The 19478-nt window shown below is 31.8% G+C and overlaps 1 long non-coding RNA gene across 2 annotated transcripts; it reads left to right on the forward strand.

Moving 5' to 3' along the window:
• The first annotated feature begins 6327 nt into the window (after positions 1 to 6327).
• On the forward strand, positions 6328 to 14306 carry LOC107438911 (uncharacterized). 2 transcript variants are annotated; one of them, XR_001583457.3, is made up of 5 exons: positions 6328 to 6722; positions 11242 to 11365; positions 11876 to 11986; positions 12472 to 12545; positions 14107 to 14306. It is a non-coding gene; the product is annotated as an uncharacterized lncRNA (long non-coding RNA). The 2 variants fall into 2 exon arrangements; XR_001583458.4 differs by lacking the exon at positions 12472 to 12545 and having other exon boundaries at positions 6532 to 6722.
• The last annotated feature ends 5172 nt before the right edge of the window (positions 14307 to 19478 follow it).

A 19478-nucleotide genomic window follows, 5' to 3' on the forward strand; every position in this document is an offset into this window, starting at 1 on the left:
AAGAATCGTCAGTTAATAGAATTAACATCAAATCGCTAACAATACAAAGAAACAAACGGTTTTCAATATTATTACGATGAAGAAAATTTACATCGTATCATTTTTTTTTTTTATAAACTGTTGAATTTTAACGACGATCGTTAAACATCGCAGATTGTCGAGGTAAATCTCGGAAAACTCCTGACTCTACACTTTACCGGATCACTCTAGTGAATCTGCTAGGAAACGTGCATGTTAACGGCCTTCGAGCTCTATTGGAAATATATAGGAAAATCTCGGATTCTGGGTTAGAGTCAAAATTTTAAAGATAGCTAAAAAGGCTTGAAATAAAATATGTTTTTAACAAAATTGAGTTGTAAAAGAGAGCTAGCATAAATAAAAAAAAATTCTATGCAAATTTTTCGTGGTTTTCCTCTCCGTGTAACGCAAATGCGTTGTAGTTCCATCAAAAAGTCTGCCGCGAAGGCAAATCTCTCCCAATACTTGATTCGGTGCTTGACACTCAATTTGATTCCTTACTAGCAGTTTCATTGTCTTCTGGATTGGGTTCAGAATGACAAGAGTCGAACCCTGATAGTCTTAAACTCAGAATTGGATCAGCTGTTCAACGACGGTTATAAAATAAAGTAACAGAACGCAGACAAATTATGGAGGGATTTCCTGTGATGTCACAGAGAGGGGGGGGGGAGTATTCTTGCCATAATTTGTTCACATTTCGATGTTACGCATTTTTTTTTTCTCTTCGTGGTTTATTCTAGGTTTATCTGAACTCATTTTTCCCTAAGCTTCCAGTAGACAAAATTTGCCATAAAAATGTCCTCCCGTCTAGTTAAGTCTTGAATGGAACAGTTTTTTCACCATCGCTGATCACTGTAAATACAAACATGTCACATCCCGCTATAGTGAACACGGTTTATAACGATTTCTTGGATATAGTGAACAGAAATAAAGCCCGTGCCTTGCTATACACGTATAATGTTATTTTTTGTGGATATAGTGAACTAAAAAAGTGAGGAATATTATGAACTCTTTTCTATGTTCGACTGATTTTTTTTTCTTCATTTTTTCTTTAATAATTTTGAAATGTCCACTTCAAAATAAATATTGACTTTTAAAACCATCTATAGAATGGAATGTAGCAATAAGCTCTTGTTTGCTTCCTTTATCACACTTTTCTATTCCCTAAACAAAAGTCAGCGAATGTATGGACGCATTTTTCCCTGCATCAGCTAAAGATTACTCATTATTTTTGTGCACAAGACGAAAAGTAATAAAAAATAAAAGCAAGTGAACACATTTTTCGATAGCACGTATTATTTTTCAGCCATTTTTGTGTTTTATTTTATAGGTCATTTATTTAAATAATGTATAATAAAAAGTTCGGAACCATGAGTTAAAACTGTTTGCCAAACGGATAGAGTGAAGTCCCGGTTATAGTGAACCATAATTTCGGTCCCTTGAATGTTCACTATTGCGGGGTTTGTCTGTAGAGGAAAGACTCATCTGTAATGTTTATGTAGTCAATCCGATAAATTTGGTTTTGATTCTAAACTTCGAAGGTATTGTGTCAAAAGAAAAAAAAATACTAATCCCGCCCTCGTAAAATATCTATCTATATTAGGAACATTATCCTGACGACATCATTTCATGTCGAATCAAGTATTGAGAATATTTTGTTATCTTTTTGTCAGCCAGCTGAATACAAAATGAGTGAAATTCACACCTCATCAGAATACACGAGAGAATATTGATTTATATTTTTCCAGAATGCTGCTCTTCCATGAAATCCTCAGATCCGCCTGAAAAATAATCCTTTTTTTTTTGTCGCTTTAATTCCGACGCTTGTACCACTTTCTTAATTAACACAATAACTATCGCACAAAGCAGATTTGTCCTTTTTGTTTAGAAAGTTATAGTTTAAAATTAGTTTCTTCGTAATTTGTTCAAAAACTTCGTGGAGATAAATAATGTTCCTCAATAAGGCGTGTCATTCAATAAACATTGCAATACATTTCAGCAGATAATGTCATCTAAACCATTGAATAGTTTCTGTTGCTCTATTCTGCTCTGTTGTGTGCTCTTAAAGCTGCTCGCTTTCAATTTTCCAATTTCGAAGAAACGGAATAAAGCACAAAAATAAACAATGATAATAAAAATGGAATAAAAATGCATTTCCTAGTTCCTTTTTACATATCATAGCTTTCATTTCCTTTTTTTAAATTTCACTCGTTACGAATTTAACGAACACCCTGATTAAACAAGGGAATTCTCGCGCTCCAAACGTACTCGTTATAAGCGAATTAGACTGTATTCGTTTTTTTGTTCTATTTTTATGTCGTTAATTATAGTCGATTCGATTATACAGTCTCTGTCCAAATTATTAACGCACTCTAAGATTCTGTATAAAATCTTAGTTATCAGGCGATACTATACAGCTTTATCGCTTTTACGTGACTGAAACCGGTTTGCACTTGTTTACGTTCGTGTATCCAATGGGTTAACTTTGCCATGCAATACGTTAAAAGAAATGCAAATGGGAAGTCTACAAAAAATCTCCTAAATAAAAACCCATGACATGCATGTTTAAATGTGAAAGTATTGCCTATAAACTCGTGCAAAACGTGTCATTATTAAGACACTACAGAGCATCAAATAATTCGGTATAATTATTATAGTATACTAATATAATACTTTATACAATAAATATTCTATATTTATATAATATATCGCCTAATTTAACCTATTGATACGAGAACGTAAACAAATGTAAAAACAATAATGCTGCATAGCATCACCTGATAATTAAGATTTTACAGAGACTCTAAGAGTGCGTCCAATAATATGACAAAGGGACTGTATAGCTCTAAAAATAGCATTAGCAAGCATTTCTGTAATAGATTTTTAGTTTGATAACAAATTACTTGTTTCTTCCCCTTTCCTCTGTATTAGTTAAAAAGGTGGTTGTAATAAAATGGCGTGACACACGTAAATCATCAGTTCAAAAACCCTGAGGAAAATCTAAAATAAAGCAGACCTTGAACTTCTGCTTAGTTTTGATCACAAATTAGTTTTTCATGTTCCTTGAAAATATAGGCAACCTATTTGTCGAATCAAGCGAACTATTTATCGCAATATATCGTGACATTTCAATAACATAAACAGATAGGGGAAGAAATAAATTTGCATTTAAAAGAAATATTTTTACTCACCACACATTTGAAATATTATAATTTTAATCTAAAACTTTTTTAACACAAAATTATTTCAAAAAAAGTAAACATGAAAACATTTATTTCTACGAGACATAGGAACGCATCGTTTTCAAAAGACGGGGGGGGGGNGGGGGGCGCATGTAGTGGACAAAGGTTTAGGTGTGTTAGAAATAATAGTCGTCTTAGGTGTGGTAGAAGTAAAATTATTTTTTTCTTTATCACTATTAAATCTGCATACAATACTATGCAAAAAAAACAATAAGTTAATAAATTGTTGGGCGGGAGGAGTTATTAATGAAGCTGATTTTGAACCCAATGCGTCAAAAGAGGATGGATAAAAGGCAGGTCATGAGACGCGATAGCTCAGGGGGTGATAGAGCGTTCACCTTTCAATTGGGTGAGCTGGTTGGAATCCCGGCGATGGCTGGTCGATACGAATTCAGCATCCGGCTTGCACAGATCCCAGTGCTGACGTGAAATATCCTTAGTGGTAGACGGATCATGGGTCCCTTTGCCGTCAGGCTGACCATGGAATGTTCTCACGGTCTTCCTCTCCATGCTACGCAAATGCGAGTTAGATCCATCAAAAAGTTCTCCACGAAGACAAATTTCTCTAGATGCTTGATCCATGAGTTCCCTTGTCTTCTGCAGCGGGTTCAAATTGACTAGGCTATGGAGTTGAACACGAGAAGTCATAAACCCAAATTTGGGTCAGCCTGTTGAACGGTGGTTATAAAATATTAAATAAAAAGGAAGGCCGATATATTTGCTTTGAGAAATACACTTCATGTATAGATTATGTGAACTGTCCACAAAAAAAAAATAGAACTTGTACAAATTACGTCAAAATTGAAAATGACTAACCTTCGAGTCAATCGAATAATCTGAAAAAAAAGAGAAGGATTTTCATCTAAATTAAGAGAAGAAGGCTTTGCAGCAACATTTATTTGATAAAGTTTGATTTAATAAACCTGAATATTACTTTACAGAACCACTGAAAACGAAACAGGAATATTTTAAGGCAAATTTTGCAATGCAATCCTTTTTAAATTTATCCAAATGCAGCATCTGTTTCTGAATGATTTAATAACCTGAATTTACCTGAAAGTGTCTCTTATAGTCTCCTCCGCAAACATAGACAGAGAAAGAAAATATTTTTCATTTGAGAGGTATAACCGAGAGCCCGCGTCCAAGAGGTCGTGGGTTCGATCCCCGCGTACTAAATGGTGACTGATGTGCGTAAAATCTGTCGAGTGGCCTCCGTGTTCCCACAACAAATCAATACCTCTAGGGGTACTGATACAAGACTTCCCTTGTCTTCTGGATAGGGTTCAAAGTGACAAGGCTACGGAGTTGAACATGAGCAGTCGTGAACCCATAAAATTGGATCGGCTGTTCAACTGTTGTAAAATAAAATAACAGATATCAAGAGAATGTCGCTTTTGTGAATGGTTGAGACATCCGATTTGAAATTAATTCATTCGTTGTTATTATTATGTGTTGAGGATAGATTGGGAGAAACATCAGTGCCGGTTAAATGTAGACTCGAAAGCGGCACAACTACAAAGTATACTTCAACATAGACAGAAATTATTTGTGAATTAAGAACAAATATTTGCTGGGTGAGCCCTTCTGTGGTGGCAATTGCTTATCTCAGCTGATGTTATCAACTAATAAATAGCCTATATAAAACTATTGATTCAACGACAAGTTTGGAAACCTTATATATAAAACTTCATAAAATAACCTTTGCTACCTTCAAAAGTCCCGCAGTGGACTGATCGTAAAGACACTGTTCCCAGTAGAACACTGAAGTCAAGAATCATTTGCTGCTGTCACTTGGATCAGCCTACATAGGGACCGAGAGTGTGCGGTATGGGTCCTCGTTAAACTGTTATACCTTAAAGTGTCAGACATCGCTTGCAGGTCATCGGGCTACCAAAGCAGGGGCGCCACCCTCTCTGCAGAGGATCAAAATTGCATTGATATGTCCTCTGATCATCCTCAGGGATGTTTCCCAGATCGTTGCTAATAGCCCATTGCGCCGGTCTAGCGCGACATAAATAAAGTACCAACCCACCTATCTAGTAAGCAAGAAAAGATAAACTTAATTTGAAAAGAACAGAACAATCATGTATTCAGTGGAATTTGAACCTGCTACCTCCACGTTTTAAAGCTCTTGGCGGAAGAGCATCCACCGATATGATTCCTAGACCGCTGCCAATAGCACATTGTTCAACTCCAGGGCGACGTAAATAAATTACTACCGCGTTCTTTTTTTATGATATATAAGAGGATTGTAATTGTAATCGTGGTTCATTTACGTCGCACTAGAGCTGCACAATGGGCTATTGGCGACGGTCTGGGAAACATCCCTGAGGATGATCCGAAGACATGCCATTACCATTTTGATTCTCTGCAGAGGGGATGGCACCCCCGCTTCGGTAGCTCGACGACCTGCAAGCGAAGTCGAGCACTTTACAGTAGAACAGTTTAACGAGAATCCATACCGCACACCCTCGGTCCCTACTCAGACTGATCCAAGTGATCACCCACCCGCACACTGACCGCAGCCAGTGATGCTTGAATTCGGTGATCTGCTGGGAACCGTGTCTTAGCGATCAGTCCACTGCGGGACTTTTATGAAATATAAGAGGATAAAAGCGAACATTTATTAATTTATTGGTACAACATACATTTAGAGTGCTCAATTAAGGCTCATAAACCTTAGACAAATAGAAGGACTGATTGCACAATGCAGAGAAGAACAGCACGACAATGGGATTCGAATCCGCTACCTGCACGCTTTGAAAGAGAGAAACACAGATTCTTTTCAACATCCACTCAGTTTATAATAAAACTGGCATAAATCAGTGTAACGTGAAGGTGGTGGGTTCGAATTCCTTCTTAACCCTGGATGTGTAGATATTGACTGATGTTGAGTTTGAAAAAGAGCCTCAGAGCTCATATTAATCTTGATAGGATAAATTAAGCCTTACCTATTGAAATGCAGAGCTATAAGCGAAAACAGAGAGCTCGTAGAACTTTACTATACTCAATACTCAATAAACATTCTAAGGGGCCTCCCTGGCCGAGCGGTATCGCTGGTCCAAACGCTCTGTTAAGCGTGGAGGTGCGGGTTCGAATCCCGCCGTAACCCTGGATGTATTCTTTGTGATGTCTTTCTCTGAATTGTTCTATCTGTATTTTCTACTTGACAATGACTTATAAGCCTATATATTGAGCACACAAGTCAACAAATGTATGTAATTTCAATAAAATCAAAATCAAACATTCTAAGCGTGCATCTAGAGTTACTTGGTGCTGTCTCTTCTACTTGACGAAGGTTTATAAGCCTATTTTGAGCACACAAGCCTTTACGTAATTGCAATAACGTGCATCTAAAAACGTAATTTCACGCGCATATTTTGTAAATAACATAACGTGTTATAATTCCTAAATAATATAATTCATTGCGAGAGTGTGCTGAGTTCTAAGTTTCAATCCAAAGTAAGTAAAACATATTTACTTTTCGTTACTTTTTAAATACGAAATTTTCAAGTAAATAAGCAGGAATACTTAGTATAAATTAAATAATGTTGTTTAATTAAATAATAATTTTAAGATACTTGATCTTGTGAAGTTATCCTTAAGTAACTTCAATTTTTACGTTGTTTGAAATATCGAGTTACAATAAGTAAATCTAAACTAGAGTTAATGTTTTCAGTTTGTCAATTAACTCTATCTCACTTATTCTATTTTTATTTGTTACAATGTTTTACTACAATGTGTGCTGCATTAATGTTACGTTAATGTTTTGCTACAATGATTTACTATATGAATACTATTTTGCTTGAAAAAATTTGAAAAATAATAATTCAAATCTAATCAGGGACCGTTTTTAATGATGAATTTATTAAAAATATAAAACGTTTGAAACATAATTTGTAGTTTAATTTAATAGTTTAGAATGTCTACTCATCCTTTGACTGTATAAAAAAAATTCAGTTGTGTTTGTCAGTATTAAAAATCAATATTAGTGTGGGACATGGTATAATCGACTCTGCCAACCTTCATCTATCAATAGGTAGCTCAAGATTGAATCAAGTTAGCACGTCTTATATATACTAGTGAATTGACATTTAAGTTATATTCAAGTGAATTGACATGTAGTGGTAGTTGCGCTACAATACTCCCCCACCAGAATTTTATTAGGGATAGAACTCGATGAACGGATACCACTAGTTGCTGTATTTGTGAAAGACCGGGAGAGCTGGATTAAGGTCACCAGATTTTGAGTTTTAGCTATGAGAGCTGTATTAAGATCATGGTTGTGTGTGTAGTCACTCCTGTGTTGCTATAAGCAGTCTAGTGCGTGCAGGATCCCGTTGTGTATAAATCAGACTGAGAAGCAACAACGATGATGCAGTCACAAATAGCAAGTCGACTATTCTATGTGGACCATACATCGAAGTTGTCGTGATTGTATCTCGTCGGGGTCACCAATTAGGGGAAAGACCATTAAACATTGCCAACCTTCATCTATAAATAGATATCTCAAGATGGGATAAAGTTAGCATTTCTTATATACTAGTGAATTGATGTTTAATATTCGTAGTGGTAGTTACGCCACAATAGCTCTGAACATTTCGCTAATTACGCCCTAAAGAGGCGAAACTGTGCACACTCGAGACATTTCGAGCGGCGTTGTACTTAATGATGCTGTAATTCTTCACACTCGAATATAATCCAGAATTGAAAATAACAATGTGAAGAGAAAAAAATCGCTTTATTGATATTTATCATTTGCATAGGATTGTAAACTATAACACTTATTTATTCAAGAATAAAATATACAGAGAGGCCAACTTGCTCCGGACAGCAAATATATATTTTAAAGTGGTAGTTTATCAATTGTGATTTTTGGTTTAATAATTTTAATTTAGTTGATTTTTATTCACCATTATTTTTAAATGATAGGCTTATATGGTATACTTAATCTCCTATTTCTAAATGGTAGGTTTATATAATTCACCACTTCATAATAGTTACGTCATGCTATACCTTTTAAAAAGTGAGCAAAAATAGTCAAATATTTGCAACATTTACTTTGTTGTTATATACCGTTTTTTTTAAAATTATTTGGGCGTGCCCGGAGCAGTTGACGTCTCAGAATATAGCCTCTTTCCATGGGACAAAAGCGCAGTATATCAATGATTTGATTTGATTTGTTCATTTACGTCGCACTAGAGCTGCACAATGGGCTATTGGTGATGGTCTGGGAAACATCCCTGTGGANCCCTGAGGATGATCCGAAGACATGCCATCACAATTTTGATCCTCCGCAGAGGGTATGGCACCCCCGCTTCGGTAGCCCGACGACCTGCACGCGAAGTCGAGCACTTTACGGTAGAACAGTTTAACGAGGACCAATACCGCACACCCTCGGTCCCTACGCAGATTGATCCAAGTGGTCGCCCACCCGCACACTAACCGCAGCCAGTGATGCTTGACTTCGGTGATCTGCTGGAAAACGTGTCCTAACGCTCAGCCCATTGCGGGACCGCAGTATATCAAAATTGTCCACCATAAAGAAACACAAAGTTCTAAAGTGTGTTTATTTTGCAAATAGATTTTTTGGCCGGTTTTTTTTCAAAAGATCTGTGCGTTAAGGGATTAATGTTCGTCTTGAGTGAGAAAAAATCTTATTTTTGCTTAAAAAATCTATATTAGTTCCAAACGAGTTCGTTTTGAAAAACTATGGTATGTTATAGAATATGTTGAATTTACGACAAAAACAAGTAAAGTATTCTCTTAACAACCCATTTCGGAGATTAAACTCAATGTTTTTATGAGCAATGGTAAGATTGAGATAAAGTGTTTAACTGCTTAACACAATAGTCTTGTTTAAGGACAAAAGTTGCCCAAAATTCTCTTTTAATTCCAAGAGAATCGGAAAACTCAATAGATTGGATTTGCTGAGTCGACATTCCTTCTTCTATATAGATCTCAAAGTATTATTAAAAGATAGAACTAAAATTACTTTAGCATGTCTCTCAGTTATTGTCCTGCTTTTTTGAGAAATCTGGATACGAAATTTTCATGTGCAAATTGATAGATTTAAATAGTACATTGAAAATTTTCACAATTAAAATAGTCTTTCTAACTAGTTCTTGACATGAGTTTCTAAACCCTTTTCAAAATGCGTGTTTTACTGTCATTTTAAAGCATTAGAATCAGTATAGAACATAATAAAATGACATCTCAATAGAATTCCGAAAATTTTATGCCAGATTTGAATTTTAAGAATGAAGTAGAAATGTTTTTCTCGTTTAAAATTTAAATGAACATAAAATGATGATTATCTTAAAAGAAATTTTTTATTCGTAATTTTGACCAAACATCGGAAGTCACAATCTAAAAAATTGAATATTTCAGGTGAATTTTTAAAATTTTATTGAAATCTTATAGCTATTTAATTGCAGTTGTATGTATTTTTAACTCTCTGATAACAAGTTTATTCTCTCACTCTATAAGAAAATGTAATTTTTTTGTAAAATCTAAAATTTCGATTCTGAGCTGAGATGGAAAATTAGATCATGGTTCTTTATGAAGGAATATTTTTTTTAATGTATTCGCAAATACAATTTCTACTTTATAAAATAACCCTTTATTAGTACATATTTTACAAATATTCTCTTTATTTTATTAATATTCTCCAGGAATTATATGGATCTCTAAAAATTTATATAAAAAATGAGTTTCTAAATTAAGGGTGCTGCAGTCATTTTGAAATCAAATATCACTTTTTCTGAAGCAGGAATAAATTTAAATGTTTAAAATAAAATTCAGATTTTAAAACAAATAAAAGATAAAAGTTTATTTTTGCCAATTTGTTCAAACTTTCAAAATCAGTCAATTGTAAAAGAATTCATTATTTAACGGAAAAGTTATATATAGCAGAGAAATTTTAGTACAATATTGCTCCTAAACGTTTGCAGGATTTAAATATGTTTAAACAGATATTTTCTAAGCAAACAGAGACCAATACGTTTTGAGCAAAAAAAGTTCTTTCAATTAAAGAGCCTTGGCTTAGTCCTAGCATGTTAAATTGTAGATTTGGCGATATTGGTAAAGCCTGGGAGGCTGATAAAGTTAGATTTATTTCCATAGATTTATGCTTTTTTTCTTCATTTTATATTTATGTATTTGTCGTTTTCAGGTTATGATTTTTTTTTATTTTTGAAGACGCCAGTTCTTAGAGTGTCTTGCGACATTTTTCGAAATCGCGCCAAACGTACATTCGGATTTCACCGAAGCTTCGGTATCAGTTAGAACTCAAGTTAATTTTCATTGGCAAATATTTAAGAAGAGAAGATCTTTCAGTATAAAATTTCCATATATTTATAATAAACGTTTCGTTTATTGAAACAGCAGTTCTTCAAAAATCTCTTTGTGTTTGAAATTTAATTTTGAAGAAAGAATAAGATAGAGAATAAGTGATAAAAATTTTCAAAAATAGAAAGAGCTTCTAATGCTATTAAAGCTAATGCTTCTGAAATTTATGACGAAATTGAGATTTAGAATTGAGATTAAGAAAGTAAGAATTGATTAAGATCTGAAAGGAATAATTGATCTATTATGTGTTATGTGAGACCCAAAATGTGTACTAACATTTCATTTCAATATTTCAAGCACAATTAAAACGAAATCATTGTCTTCTTAGCTTCGCAAAAGGGTATTAAAGATTCCAGAAAAGATTTTTTAAATCTTTAAGTTGCTTTTTATGTAGTTGTTAACGTCAATGACAGAAATAAATTAAATGTAGAATTTCACTGATGTCAACAATCACAGTCGCTTTGGTCAAACCGAATATTTCTCGTATCTGGTTTGATAATTATTCGTTGATATTACTTTTTTATTCGATACCTTAATGTCTGCTGAGGATTAATTAAGAGAAACATCAATTTTTGGAGTAAAATACCTTTATTAAATGTAGCACTAAACCTCAAAAATTTTTTTTATGTAGGGCATACCGGGCAGTGGTACTTAACTGGACGTGTTTCGAACAATTACCAAAGCAACTATGTAATTCTCAACATTCATCGGAGGAAGTCAATATCGTTCATTCGCAGTTCAAAGAGTTCCCCAGAGTAAGTAGCATCCTTTGTTTAGATATTGTTCTGGGCAAGTCTCATTCGTTAAACTATTTATTTAAATAAACTGCAATCACAATGCTGATTTTATCCAAAGAAACGATGTTGATTCAATGTCAATGTTTGTGGTGTGACTAACTTTATTATGAATAAGTTAGTTTTGATCAGTATACGGTCGTTGAAGAAAATCTTTAAAGATAACAGGTTTAAATCTGTATTTAAAGTTTCAAAAATAATTTTACAAATTTTGACAAATTATTTCAAACAATTATGTACAGTCCGCAAGAAAAAAATAACCCTGAATAACTTTCGTTCTAATGGCGGAGAATAACGAATGCAAACTTTGATCCTCCTCCCCTTCTACTCGAAGAGTTTCATGTGAGGAATATTTCGGATGTCAATTTGAATCCACTTTTTTTTCACTCGCAATAAATTTTCTTGATCTTCATCAAAGACAGTCATCATTAGCTTTACTTTCAACGATCATCATTTCGTTGCTACTTTCAGAAGCGGAGAATAACGAATGCAAACTTTGATCCTCCTCCCCTTCTTCTCGAAGAGTATCATGTGCGGAGAATTCCGGATGCCAACTTGAATCTTCTTTTCCTTCCACTGGAGGTAATCTTTCTTGAACTTCATCATTTGAAACTTCACTTTTTGTGACTGGTTGTATGTAAGAATGATGTAAAAAGTAACATATGTTAAAAACCATAAACATAATTATTATTTTTCAGTGTGATTTAAGTCTAAACTATTTTTCAAACGGAATCTAGTTTATTCATTTCGTTTTCCAATTAATTTTTGGAAGTTTTAAAATACTGCTTTTTTTTTCAAATACTTAGCTCTCTCTACGATAAGATTATGGCAGCAAGTATTATTGTAGAGTTTTTATTGAATTCAGATTTCGAGTATTTTTTACAAAGGAAAAAAATTGCATTATAGAAAGTAAACTGTTCCCAAAAATTATTCATACTTTAACTATATGCCGACAGAATTAAATGCTTTTTAGTATATTATTTTTAACGAATCTCTTCCTTATTGTCTGTTGCCTTAAATACACTTGTTTCTCATTTCTTAATATGTTTTTCTTATGAGTATTGCAGCGATGAAGAGTCAAAATCTTTATTAATGGCGAGAGGTGTTTTTTTAGAAGCAATAGACTTCCTTTGCAACTAAGGTACGTACCTTCGATCGAAATTAAATAAGGTTATAGACAATAGCTGAGAATGAAAATAATTTGGTGAAAAGAAAATACAATTTGGGGGGGATCATGCATTTGGAAGACGTTAGAGTCTGCCTTCAAAATTTTATAACTCCAAGGGTAATGAAGGAAGGATCACAATTTATTGATTAAGCAAAAGAGGGATAGTACAGAGATAGGTTTAATACAATTGACGTGATAACAAACTTTACAACAAAGGATGCAGGATTTGATATGATTTACAAAGTGATGTAAGAATGAAGTGAAAAATAAGGATAATAAAATATAGTAAGGGATATAATGCTTACATAATCGCAATATGATTGGGTATAATAGAATAAAATTATAAGATTTGATAAAGATAAAAATAGGAATATGGCAAGCAGGAATTAGAAAAATAATGTGATAATACATCAATAGGTGGGGAAAGTTTCAAATGAAAAGTACACTCATTAAACTCTTGAAAAGAAAAAATAGAGTATTTGGAATCACCCTATTATAAGCATAGCCTATTATAATCATATACTTGATACAAATCGTCATTATCTTCAAAAATATAGAAATAGGAAATAGCAGTCGACACATTTTAAATGTTCAAAATTAGGCTCCCATTTTTCTTTATATTTTATTTAGATTACCCATTTTCATTCATTTATTTATAAAAAAAATAATGTATCATGATTGCTGCTGTAGTGTTATTTTTTATTATTATTCTTTTCAATTCATTGATATGGGGGGCAATACCAGAAACTCTGGAACTTTTTTTCTAACACTTTATTTATTTCACACAGACGCAAATTTAATTTCAGATTTCACTTGTCTATTTTATTGTCCTTTAGACAGGGAGAGGTAATTTTCCCCTCTTGGGTTGTAATCAGAAGTGGTAAGTTGATGGACAAAGCGTGGTTAAAAGAAGTATCAGAGTTTAAATTGCAAAACTTGAGAGTGAATTTTTTTTCTTTTGATTCTGGCCACCTAATAAATCAAAAATGCTTGTTTTGAAGCTGCGGAATGTCCTACAAATAGATTTTAAATAAAGCTTCTCCTTATCCAATGGAAACATTCTGCAGGCTTGATCTGTCTGCAGTTCTTCTGAACATTCCATTACGAAGCCTGTTCCTGATTGCATTGAAAGCGATGAAATTGAGCCGAAAATTTTCTGAGGCACAGAACTGATCAAGAGTTTGAAAGCATAAAACTCGGAAACCTTTGCAGTTGTGAAAGTAAATAGCCTGCAAAGATGACTCAATTTTTCCGATAGTTCTCTTCGTAAGCATCCATTTTTTCGGAAAAATATCCTTTCTCTCCTCAATTTTACTCTCCTGTTTCGGGAGTTAAAAAGTTCAAAGGAAAGTTTAAAATTGGGGTTTCACACTATATTTATATTATGTTAGCCAACAAGAAAAAGGAAATTTTATTTTCGCTGTATTTCGGCATGTTTAAAGGTACCAAAAGTATATTTTAATTTCAGCTTTGAAGTTATGAACCAGTTTTTCTTTATTAATTATATTAAATAACGATAAATGTTCTATTTCAGGAAGATATCGAGTATTACACCACCAACCCCCTCTTACAAAAAGTGTACGCCATGGGTCTTTTGTAGCCAAAAGATTGAGATTCTCAACATATTTTAATGGCTGAATGATAGGTGCGATTTGCACTGAAAAGTTTTCTTGCTGTTTTGCAATAAATATTTAAATATTATGTAATTTAATAAATTTTTCTCTCTAAAACTTATTTATTTTTCGAAATTCTACATTTATTTCTGCACCGATCTTACGGTTAATCATAGATGAATCGCTTCATAATCAATAAATTTATGGAATTAATAAAATATAGAATTATCAATTAAAGATACACTTTTGAAATTCAGGCATATGTACGTAGCTGCTAACTTTTACGCTTCCTAGAGAAAAAAATGTTCCTAGTGGTAACAAATTTCATACAATACGTGACTTTTAACTGAATAAAATAACTTTATAATGAATTAATCGAAGACTGCACATAAATAATTCAAATCATATGCTGGATTATGTGAAATGTTTTTCAAAAAGGCTTAAACGTTGACAGTGTAACGTAACAAGCTGTATTAATAACCAGTTCTTTTTATTTATTTATAAAACAAACATTTATTTCACAACAACAGTACGACATTAAATTACCCGGGTTAAGGGTTTGTAATAATCATGTAATAAAATATAGAAAAACCAGTAACGGAATAGTATAAACTTCAAATTCCAAAAACAAAACTATTCTCTAAAAAAATCAACAACTATCTGTTCGAAAATTTGCTTTTACTTTTAATGTGTTTAGTATTCTCGATCGCAACGAACTATAGGGGGTGTTGTTGTATGAGACGAATACCTGCAATTTCTATATGAACAGTCATTCAGTTACTCTAGAGACGTCTTTAATGTAGCGTGCAGCATTGCAACGTTCCTTCTTTACTGTGGCTTATTAAATTTAAAAAAGAAAAATGTTTGATATTCTTTCTTATGAAAGCGAAAACAAAATGGTATCTCTTTTTTTTTAGAGAAGGAACATCCAAAACACATCGGAAAAATATTTGTACATAATCAGAAAAAAATATGTATATATTCTTATAAGAGTTAAAACCTACTGCCCGAGAAATAGTTTTACTAAATTTAATGATGTAACATGAAAAGCCTAGTTAAACTTTCCATAGTTTTAAGAATCTTATTACTTCAAAAATTAAAATGAACAAAAAGTGTACATAAGCCTCAAAATTTTATAAAATTTAATTTTGTAAAAAAAGTTTTTTAACAACAATTTTTATAAAAAAATTTTAAGTTTCAATGAAAATCATTTAGAAACTAAAAAACGTAAAATAAAGAATGCTTACGAAACAAAAAAACAATTCCTTTTTGACGCCATTTTTTAGGGCTACGAAAATTCGTCTTTGTGATTTGCCAAAAACAAAACAAGATGCAATTTTATTTTTTCAGGAGCGAAATATTTTACCGAAAAAACGAAAATGTACCAATTCTCATGACATGAAACTTTATTATGGTAAACGTACGTTTTGGAATTGTAATTTCATTTGGAATCTTATTTATTAGAGTTCATATGGCGACGAAAGAAAATGGAGATTGTTTTGAATTAATGTTAAAATCTATATCGGCCCATTTACCACCGAAATTCGATAAACTACTTTGATTTTAAATAAAGTGTTTTGAATTTTGAAAGTGTTTTGATTTTAAATAAAGTGTTTTATTTTATGATTTGTCGTAAAATTTTAGGTGCAGATTGGCGGAACTTAAAAACCGCCAAATCTGTAGTTGCGGTGGCGTTAAAACGTAAGTACCGAATTTTTATTCCATACTTTTCAGAATCATATTACTTCAAACATTAGATTATGCAAGAAGTATACATAAACACATAATGTTATACCATTTAATTTTTCAAAAAATGTAATTTGACAACAATTTTTATCAAAAAATTATAAACTAAAAAACGTAAAATAAGGAATTCTTTGGTTAAAAAAACGATTTTAAAAATTCCTCATATTGAAATAAAAACTTCCATATTGTTTGTTTTTTTATTCTTATAGTTCTTAATCAGACATAAAAAAACCATTCTGTAGAGAACTGTCATCAAATAAGAAATAAAAATTATTTACAAGCAAATTTTTTATTATAAAAATCATAACACTTACCTGATTTATAAATCCGGAGAATTCCAAAATATGTCCTTTGTTTGAAAACTTTATTCTCAAATAATATATACATAGTTTATCCCTTCATTACTTTTAGATAACATACCACACAGCAAAATTTTGTAACTGTAAGATCTCGATATGAATTTTAATATGTAACTTAAAAACAAAATAGCTGAATTCTAGTTGAAATTCTTTCAAAACTAAAAACACTTACCAAGAAAACAAGTAATTCGGATTATTCTTTATTGTTGTTTTCCGAATTATATAGATACAGAAATATATACTTTTCCATAAAGAAGAATATTCTATAACTATTACAGTTCTGTACGTTCTGAATTCACAATTATTCATTTGAATGAAGAAAGCAATGTTGACTTCACTTTAATTTGTAATGAGTTGAAGACAGAAGAAATGTATTTTACCGTAATACACACATGTGTAACACAGTATGCGAATCCGAAATCGGAAGTTATCAGTTACAAGTTTGTTGATAACAGAAGTTAAAAATTATTGAGGAATTTTTCTTCAAATGTTTGGCGTGTTCTGTTTCTGAAAGATTTAACAATATTTTGGTGAGTTTTTTCAAGTTCTTCGGCCTTTTCCTTAGGTAAATTTTGCGTTTTATTTCCTGTAAAGAAAATGACATCTGATTCTGCAATAATAATAATTTAATGCCCGATATTTTCAGGCTCCCGCTAGAGGGTGTACTCGAGCGTTGCGATCACGAATTCTTATGTGTTTATTTTATTTTATTCATGCTTTTGCTAGCCTTATAATTTTTAATATTTTTATACATTATTATAACTCCTCTCCCCTTGGAAAAACTTTTCCTGAGAAAACGAAGAAAAAAAAATTTATGAACTTATTTGTGTATTTCTTTAAAAAAAATGGTTGAACCCAATGCATTATGTTACAATCAAAACATTTCATTTTTAAATCTAAATTTTATGCATATCCAATTAAATGCAACTTGCAGTTTTTAAATTAGAAGTGATGTACAATTCTTAAATTTAAAACTTAAAATTACTGAATTATCTCTTGCAGTAAATATGCTCATCACCTAAAATTATAAAGTTTTAAAATATTTTATCGAATAACTTAAACTTAAACTTAACTTAACTTAACTTAGTAACTTAAAAATAAACTTATTAAACACTGATTATAAAACCAACTTTTACCGAGCAATATTATACGAGTACATGAAAATTTTATTTCCGAAAGCCATGTTAAGCTGCAGTTACGTTTGCACTAGTACCAGGATTAGTCTTTGAAATAAAATCTGGACTAGTGTTTATACTAGGGTTTAGACAAGAATCGTCAGCTTTTTGCAAAAATAACTTCTGATATCACTCATTTTAATTTGTTTTTACAAGCATTACTTTCCTGTAAGAAAAAAAAATTAAATGAAGTATTGAACAAACACTCATTCAGCATTAAAAAATATTACTCTCGGATATTCATTATCGTAAATACTGACTTAAAATTTCTGTTAAAAATTTAATGTATAAATCTGTAAAAAAATATAGACGTGAAGTTACTTTTTTCTACAAAAAATATCATCATTTGTAAATCGAACACTCGAAAGCAACTTTTTATCTATCAAAAAAAGTTTTTTTTTCTTGGGCAGCTTTCTAAGCTATATTTTTAAATTTCATTTAATAAAATATAAATAATATTACATTTTCTATTAGCTATTTAGTTTAACAAAGGTGTATAGCACAAACTGACTTCTCACAACTGTAAAACTTCATAAACATACCATAAATACCAACGTTAAGGCATGTAAGTATACGAAACTACTGTTAGTAGTTATTGTGTTTCAAAGTCAGTAGCTATGCCATCAATGCAGTTTCTAGTGGCAAAATTTGCAAGTACGAGAAATTCGTACTTTTTTTAAAATATCTTGTTAACAGTGAAGAAATTTATTTTGAAGAAAATTAACCGATGAAAGTATAGGTAATAACAAAACAAAATGTAATAGCAGAATATTTAAAAAAAAAACATTTTTTTTTTGGGTGGGGGGGTAGTTTGTTAGAGGATTGCACCCCCTTTTATATTATTCTGCCGGGCCTTTGGTATTGATTCAGTATCCATACTTAATAAAAATAACTTTCCTAATATAGCTAGCAATTTTTTTAAATACGATTACGATTCGATACGATTTGAAAATCAACATTCATTTCTTTTCCTTTTCTTTCTTCTTAATAAGTTGAAATAAAACATAATTTAAATTTATTTTAATTTCGGTAATGCTGCCATCTATCTTCAAATTTTTCTAACAATAAGCATCACGAATAAAAATGTTCATTATCTATTTCATTATCTATTCTGGGTGATAAATTATTTTCTTTATTCTTGACTTTCATTTATATTTACCATCTCACACTTATAACAACACCAATGAAATAAATAATTTGTTTATAATGTATAATTCAAGGCATTTAAATTGTAGAATAGTCAGGTATTGAACTAGCTTTTTATTGAAGAAAATTGAAAGCATTGCTCATCCACTCTTTTAACACTTGCACTTTATATGCTGAACTAAATTGAAATAAAACATTATTTTAATTTCAATGCAGCTGTTATGTATGAAGAATTTCAAAATTTTATGCGTATAAATGTCACACAAAAAAAACTTGACACTTTTCCTAACCTGTTCCATTTAAAGTTATTTTATCTCATGAATTTCTTATTTTATTTATCACATTATACTAACAACATCATCAAATATAAATGAACTAGATAATTTATCTCTTTAATATATTTTAAAAGAAATTCTATTTATTCATTATATCCAGCATAAAAATCTTACGAGAGTAATGTCTGTGGTNTTACTCGGGATAATAAATATTTGCAATCTATACATGCCCGAGTTTACTCGGGATAATAAATATTTGCAATCTATACATGCCCGAGTTTACTCGGGATAATAAATATTTGCAATCTATACATGCCCGAGTTTACTCGGGATAATAAATATTTGCAATCTATACATGCCCGAGTTTACTCGGGATAATAAATATTTGCAATCTATACATGCCCGAGTTTACTCGGGATAATAAATATTTGCAATCTATACATGCCCGAGTTTACTCGGGATAATAAATATTTGCAATCTATACATGCCCGAGTTTACTCGGGATAATAAATATTTGCAATCTATACATGCCCGAGTTTACTCGGGATAATAAATATTTGCAATCTATACATGCCCGAGTTTACTCGGGATA

The sequence above is a fragment of the Parasteatoda tepidariorum genome, chromosome 2 (assembly GCF_043381705.1).
Source record: "Parasteatoda tepidariorum isolate YZ-2023 chromosome 2, CAS_Ptep_4.0, whole genome shotgun sequence".
NCBI lineage: Eukaryota > Metazoa > Arthropoda > Arachnida > Araneae > Theridiidae > Parasteatoda > Parasteatoda tepidariorum.